The following is a 7643-nucleotide window of genomic DNA, read 5'->3' as shown; positions in this document are numbered from 1 at the left end:
TTATAATCTCAGGTTTACTATAGGTTAATATGTGTAGCAATTTTAAAAATTTAAAATAATAAAATAAGAATTTCTTATACATAAATAAAGATCTGTCATACATCCATGTTGAAACATAATAAATTTAAATGTCAATGCTTAAAAATAAAAATAGAACAAAAAATGTTCAGGTTTTTAACTGAAAGTTTTTGAAAACAAGGGAGGTTATGCCAATTTAGGTAATGTGGATTTTCATTCTAAATAGAAGCCTGACAACAGTAGAAAGAAAGAAAAAAAGAAACAAGTACAGGATATTTTTATAGTCCTTCATTAGATATTGCTATTTATTTTGTTAAAGTAGAAAATGCTTCCTACTTCCTTTTAACAGAGAATTGGATTATTTGTTTGTTTGTTTGTGAATATTTATATAGCCACCTACTTAACCATGGAGACTCTGATTTTGAGAATATTGTGAACCAATTCATTGAGGATTTTGAATTGGCTCTCAACATTCTCAAAATATAATCCCATTGCATCTTATATTTTCAATTTTAAAATTAAGAATAAAAATAATGAAGACCATAATGACAATATTGAAAGTGACAGAAAGCAGCAAGCTCATGCATTCACAGACACTTCTTTCCGAATACATTTCATGCTGCATGTTCTTTCACTCAATATCTCTCTCTCAGCACTTGGCAAGGCAATCCATTTTGCAGTTCCTGAGTACCATGTATTTGCAAGGTAGCAAGGGTGTTCTTGTGGGGGAGGGCTGTCAAAAAAGTTAAGGTGCACAGAGAATAGAATGGTGATTTGTTTGCATGGTTGTGGCTTCCATCTTGTCTTTTCTCACACCTTTGTAAGGTACTATTGATTTTGTGTCCTGACGGGTCTCTTTGCTGTCCTTTTTCACAGGCAATTGTACTCTGAGGAACTGGATCTGATTATCTTCAGGTTACAAAATGGGAACAAGACAGAACCATCATGCATCCAAACCGATTTCTGCAACACAGTTTAAATGAGAATTAGAATGACAACAATTGCACAGGTATTCATATGCTAATAATATGAATTCTTAATGACACAATGTGTATCTTGTAGACCAGTTGCCTAGGGGTGCAAATGAAATATAAAATAGTATGTGTTAAGTCCTTCATGAAATGGCAATGACACGAGAAGCAATTGTAGTTCTCAGGAACCTCTTTATTTCTGTTCAGCATACTGGTTACAAGATGCTGACAACGCCCAAATCTCCCTGCCCTTTTTATAGGCGATTCCCGGACCAAACTGCAACATTTGGCGCGCTTGCACTCGTGAATGCGCACGAGTGCTAGCGACAGCCAGTCTGGTCCCGGGCAGCTTGCACCTGCCGGGACCATTGCAATGCCCAGAGCCTGCTTTCACAGGCTCAGGACATAACACCCCTCCCCCCTGGCTAAGATTATGATCATACAAATAATAATATACAACCCAATACGAGTGTGGAACCCATACTAGCTTTGTACCAGTTATTCCTTTTGCTTCTATTGTTCCCCAGTGTTCTATTTTCCTATGTGTACAGGAATACTCTCTGTTAACTCTGTTTTGCCAGTAGGGTTACAAAATCTTCTAAATACTTAGGAGATCTTTTAGCTCTCTGTGACCTCCTGACTTCTGGCTTCCTTCCAAGTACCCCTTGACTGAGGGGTGATGTATGCTTGTCCCCCTTGCTAGGCCCTGGTGATCCCCAAGGACTGTGCTCCAATGCCTGGCCTGCTTGCTTGCCCACCGGGCTCGTCAGGCCAGGGCTTCTTTCTCTGTTTGACCTGGTTGTCCTGCCTGGCTGCAGGCTCTCTGGCCTTCTTAAGTGACTGTCACTGTTGGGCAACTCTGTAGAACCTCCCAGGTCTGTCCTAGTTCTGTCCCGTTCTGTACCCGAGTTTGCTGGGGTTTCAGTACTGTCCCAAAACTCAGTTGTCCCCTGAGTGATGCCAGAGGTGTTGTAGTCGGGATTTGGTTCCTCGACTACCTCCCTGTGTGCTTGCCCCCTTCTAGGGACAGGGGCAGTGTTGGGTCAACTAGACGGACTGTGTGCCAGCTCTCTTGCAGGGTGTGGGTTGTTTGGACGCTCCTGGGTATCCTCCCTGACTGGAGTACTGAGTGATGCGGGTGAGTAGTGATTATGCCCCCGAGGTGACTCCCTGGCTGGAGTAGGCACTGGTGCCTGAGTTCTAGTTGGGCTCCATGAATTCCTGTTTGGAGCACTCGCGGAATCTTGGAATGAGCTGTCTGTAGTTCCCTCGTTAATGATAGGTGACAGCCCGCACTCTTCCCTTTGCCCAAAGGGGTCCCCCTCCCTCCCTGGAAAAGAACCAGGAGTCTCAGTGGGAAGGTCCCGTCTAGTGCGGAGCTGGTCGATGTGTCGTCGCAGGACACGACCGTTGTCCAGGGAAACCTCGTAGGACAAAGGACCTGTGACCCTGGATACAGTGGCAGGGACCCATGAATGACCAGGCCCGTAGTTAGGAGTCCAAACCGGGGCACCCACAAGCAGTTGTCTAGGTGCCCTGGGGTGCGTGATTGTGGAAGGTAGTCTGTCCGGCTGCAACCGGTCAAGCTTGGTAGTCAGTTTGCGCCCCCAACGAAGTTCAGCTGGGCTCCTCCCGGTAGAGGTGAAAGGTGTAGTGCAATAAGAAAGGAGGAAGTCAGCCAACCTGTGATGCCAGTCTCCATAGGTAATTTTCTTCAAAGCGTCCTTGGTGATGCGAACCATGCGTTCAGCCATACCGTTGGTGGACGGGTGGAAAGGTGCAGAGGTGGCATGACGAATCATGTTGGCCTGTAAGAAAGCTTGGAATTTGGAAGAAGTGAATTGAGGGCCATTGTCAGATACGAGGACATCAGGAAGCCCGTGTGCAGCAAAAATCCCCCTCAGTACTTGAATAGTCTTTGCAGTGGTGGTGGAAGAGACAGGTACAACCTCAAGCCATTTTGAATGGCTGTCAACTAGGACCAAGAAGAATTGACCCTGAAAGGGCCCAGCGTAGTCAATGTGCACCCTAGACCATGGAGACTGTGTTTCCTCCCATCTATGTACAGGAGCTTGGGGCATTTCAGGGCGTGAGCGCTGACAAAGGTGGCATGCATGCACCTTAGCCTCAATGTCTCTGTCTAACCCAGGCCACCACAAATGGCTGCGCGCAAGCGCCTTCATACATACAATGCCAGGATGACCCTCGTGGAGGGAACCTAAGACCCTAGTCCTCATTGAGGCAGGAATGACAACTCTGCTCCCCCAAAGCAGACAACCCTGGAAAGTGGATAACTCATTCCTTTTGGACCAGAAACTCTGAAACTCAGTGCCTGGACAGCTCTCTGGCCATCCAGATAAAACCCAAGATAGGACACGAGAAAGTGTGAGATCTGTGGCTGATTCAGCAACCACATCCCTGGCATCTAAAGGGGACTCAGGCAAGGCCTGAATGGAGAGGATATTGATTGTTGGTGCAGGGTCAGCCTCTATTACTGGCAGGGGTAATCTACTGAGGCCGTCAGCATGGCCCATTTCTTTCCCAGGTTTGTGAAGTAAGGAAAAATCATAGGCAGACAGAAAGATAGACCATCTCAGCATTCTGGGGGAGATGATTTGGTGAGTTTGTTTATGTGTGGTAAACAGCCCCAACAAAGGCTTATGGTCAGTGAAGACCGTGAAATGCCTGCCATATAGGAAATCATGGAACTTTTTGATTCCAGCAACAACAACTAAAGCCTCCCTGTCAATTTGAGCATAATTTCGCTTTGCAGAAGACAAGGTTCTGGAGTAATATGCAACAGGAACCTGAGTTCCATCTGGTCTGAGGTGGCTTAGTACGGCTCCCACCCCATAAGGAGAAGCATCACAAGCGATGCACACAGGAAGGGATTCATTGAAATGTGTGAGCACACTGTTAGAAGTGAGTAAGGCCTTAACCTCATTGAAACTTGCTTCATGTTTTTGTGACCACTGCCACACTGCCTGTTTGTCCAGGAGCCTAGGAAGAGGCTCGGCTATACTAGCCTTGTTTGGAAGGAAGGAGTTGTAAAAGTTCAGAAGGCCCAGAAAGGCCTGTAGTTTGGCCTTGGACTTTGGCCTAGAAGCATGCATAATAGCTTTCAATTTGGATTCAGCAGGGTGAATCCCGGTAGCATCAATTTTGAATCCCAGAAAATCTGTAGAAGACACTCCAATTTTACATTTGTCCTTCTTAAGTTTGAGGCCCGTTTTCCTGAACCTCAGCAGGACAGCCCTTAATCTCTCAGCTAAGTTGTGTGTAGCAATTAAGACATCATCAAAATAGGGGCAAACCCCCTGGTATACCCCGTAGTGTGTTTTCCATTATGCTTTGGAAAATTCCAGGAGCAACATTTACTCCAAATTGTAACCTCTTTACCTTGAATGCCCCCCTGTGGGTCACAATGGTTTGAGCTACAGCAGCAGCATCATCAACAGGCAACTGTTGATACGCCTGAGCTAGGTCAAGCTTTGCAAAAACACGCCCCCCCTTGAGGGAGGCCAGAATATGACTGACCACGGGAACAGGATAAGCATGTTGCTGCAATGCCTTATTCAGAGTGCATTTGTAATCTGCACAGATGTGAATGTCCCCATTTGCCTTAAGAGGCGTGACAATGGGGGTCTCCCAAGGACTGGAGTCGACAGGTTCTAAAACTCCTTGCTGAATCAATTTGTCCAATTCGGTGTCATTTTACCTTTCAAGGCAAAAGGAACCCTTCTTGCTTTAATTCTAATAGGGTTGACAGTGGGGTCTAATTTCAGTGACACAGGGGGTCCTTTGTACGTGCCCAGCTGTGGGCTGAAAACATCTGCAAATTGTAGGTCTGTGACTTGTATTCCCAAGGCCTCAAACCAATCGAGTCCTATGAGACTCGTTCGCTCACCCCCTACTACTATTACATCTAGTGGACATTCAAAATCCTTATACTGTATGTTAAGGGTGGCCTCCCCCTTAACACACACTCTGGAGTTTTGAAAGTCTGTTAACATGATGTCGGAAGGCCTCAGCTTGGCCTGAAATCTGCTGCCAGAACAAATCTTCCTAAACGTGTGCATGGAAATGATTGAAAGTACAGACCCCGTATCCAGTTTCATAGCCAATGGAACCCCTTGTAGCTTCACTTTAAGTGACAGCTTTTTCTTAATGGGCTTGTGTGTGCCTGTCCTATAAATGCTTCTTCGCGAAGCACAGAAACCCACCCTGTTTTGGCTGGGGACCCTGGTATCTTTCAGGCGCAATTCTTCCCGAGGTTGTACCTTCTGACGGCCCAGACACACAGCTGCAATGTGTCCCTGTTTTCCGCATGCCCTACAGATAGCGGAGCGGAATCTACAGTCGGTCCTCTTGTGGCAACCTCCACAACCGAGGCACATGGGGAGAGCTGAAGAGCTTTCCTTCTGTTCCCTTCTTTCGTGGGGTAGAGACGGTTTACTTCATCGTCAGGATCCTCCTCTGGGTTCCTTTGGACTCCTTCCTGGTGCACGGATACAGCTTCTGGAGTGCTTCTGATTGGTCTCATGTTCTTGATGACCCCGCCCGCTGCCTCTTCTGCAGTAACCTCTCTCAAGGCATCTTGGAATGATAACTCTTCTTTAGTGAAAAGTCTCTGCTGCAATTCTCTATGCCTCAGTCCGCATACAAATCTGTCTCTCAGCCGTTCTTCTAGATCCTTGAACTCACAGTGTTTAGCGGCTTTTCTCAGCGCAGCAATGTATTCTTTGGCTGATTCTCCGGGTCGCTGATCCCTCTGTTTGAAGGTGTGGCGCCAAGCGATGACGGACAACTTGGGCTGGAAGTGTTCCTTTAGTAGTTTTTTGAGATCTGTGTAGTTAACAGATTCTAGAGGTACAGGTGCTGCTATGTTTTCAGCGATTTTGAATGCGTCTTGACCGCAAACGCACAGCAGGGTGGTGGCTTTTAAACTATCTTCTCTTACTTGATTGGCTTTAAGATAGTTCTCCACCCTGGCTACGTAGGACTCCCATCTTTCCGGATGCGAGACGTCGAATTCTGAAAGTCTTCCAACTTTTGCCATTTTTGTAGAAAAGGAAGGGTCTATCAGCCAGCTTACCCCCGATGTTCGCTGGATTGGCGGGCAGCTGCTGAGTTAACGCCGTTCCTACTGCTCAGGACTCTAGGGTAAGCTTACACCTGTCTTCAGTCGATGTAAGGCAATCCCACCTTCGTTGCCAGTGTTAAGTCCTTCACAAAATGGCAATGACACGAGAAGCAGTTGTAGTTCTCAGGAACCTCTTTATTTCTGTTCAGCATACTGGTTACAAGACGCCGACAACGCCCAAATCTCCCTGCCCTTTTTATAGGCGATTCCCGGGCCAAACTGCAACATTTGGTGCGCTTGCACTCGTGAATGCGCGGAGTGCTAGCGACAGCCAGTCTGGTCCCGGGCAGCTTGCACCTTCCTGGGACCGTTGCCTGCTTTCACAGCCTCAGGACATAACAGTATGTACAATATGGAACATAAGGATTATAATGTTGACATCCTCTATTTCAGAGCATTAGGAATTCAGTAAATCCCCAGGATAGAGAAAAACCAAAGGGAGCTAAGCTAAATCAACTCTGCATATTTTTGTATTTTCCTCACAAATCTTCACTCGCCTCTTTCATGAATACACATTAATATTTGTTGTTATTATGCAGTTTTTATTCACACTCAGCTCAGACTGGCATATATGTATGTCTGTTCTAAACTGATTGGAATCTATTGTGCTTTTTAGTATTCTGAATTAAAGTATTCAAAATTCTTTTCATCTAACTTTACCAGAGAATGCATAAGGCAGATCCTGTCCTGTCTAAGCTGACTTCACTTTCAGGAATGGAATCTGAAGAATTAAGGCAAATAGTGGTGATAAAAAAGGGTAGTGCTTTAGGATTTGTTAGAAAAAGAAAGATAAGAAAATATTGTCTTTAGGTACTATTCTCTAGGTGTCACCTTCTATCTAAGGACAATGAAAGAAATTAGATCCAGTTTTTAAAAAGACCTAAGCCCATTAATATAATGATTACTTTTAGTAAATTGATGAAAAGCACAAGACAAAATTATGATGCATGTAAAAATAATTCTCACTGAAGAATAATCAATATAGTTTATTCAGAGACCTCTTAAAAGTCCGTCATCCTATTTTTTTGAAACTGGGATAACATATAGCATTAAATCATAATTAAAATGCTTTATTGACATAAACCATAGTGGTTTGATTTGCAAATAATGCTAACTCATTAAAAATCTAATGGTAAACTACATAACAACAACAACAACAACAATAATATTATAATGATGTTGGGAGAGGTTAATATCAAGAGAGGAATCTTTCAAGAAAACTCACTATCACCTCTACTATTTGTCATTCCTCTATCAACAATGCTGAACAAGTCAGGCCATAGCTATCAAACACTAAAAACAACTGCCAAGCTATCATACCTCCTACACCTCCTTTTACATAGACAATCTAAAACTGTATAGAAAATCACAATCTGAAATAAAATCTTTAGCCAACATTGTTCATATATACAGCCAAAATATTGCAATGGTGTTTGGATTGTTAATGGCACCCACAAGATGTATAGTGGCTATAGATTTAAAATGGATGAGGGGTGAGATTAAACTCAAAG

This window comes from Crotalus tigris, unplaced genomic scaffold (assembly GCF_016545835.1).
Source record: "Crotalus tigris isolate CLP2741 ecotype Arizona unplaced genomic scaffold, ASM1654583v1 scf7180000017666.27876245, whole genome shotgun sequence".
Taxonomy (NCBI): domain Eukaryota; kingdom Metazoa; phylum Chordata; class Lepidosauria; order Squamata; family Viperidae; genus Crotalus; species Crotalus tigris.
The sequence above is the reverse complement of the archived record's forward strand: the minus strand, read 5'-3'. Positions refer to the sequence as shown.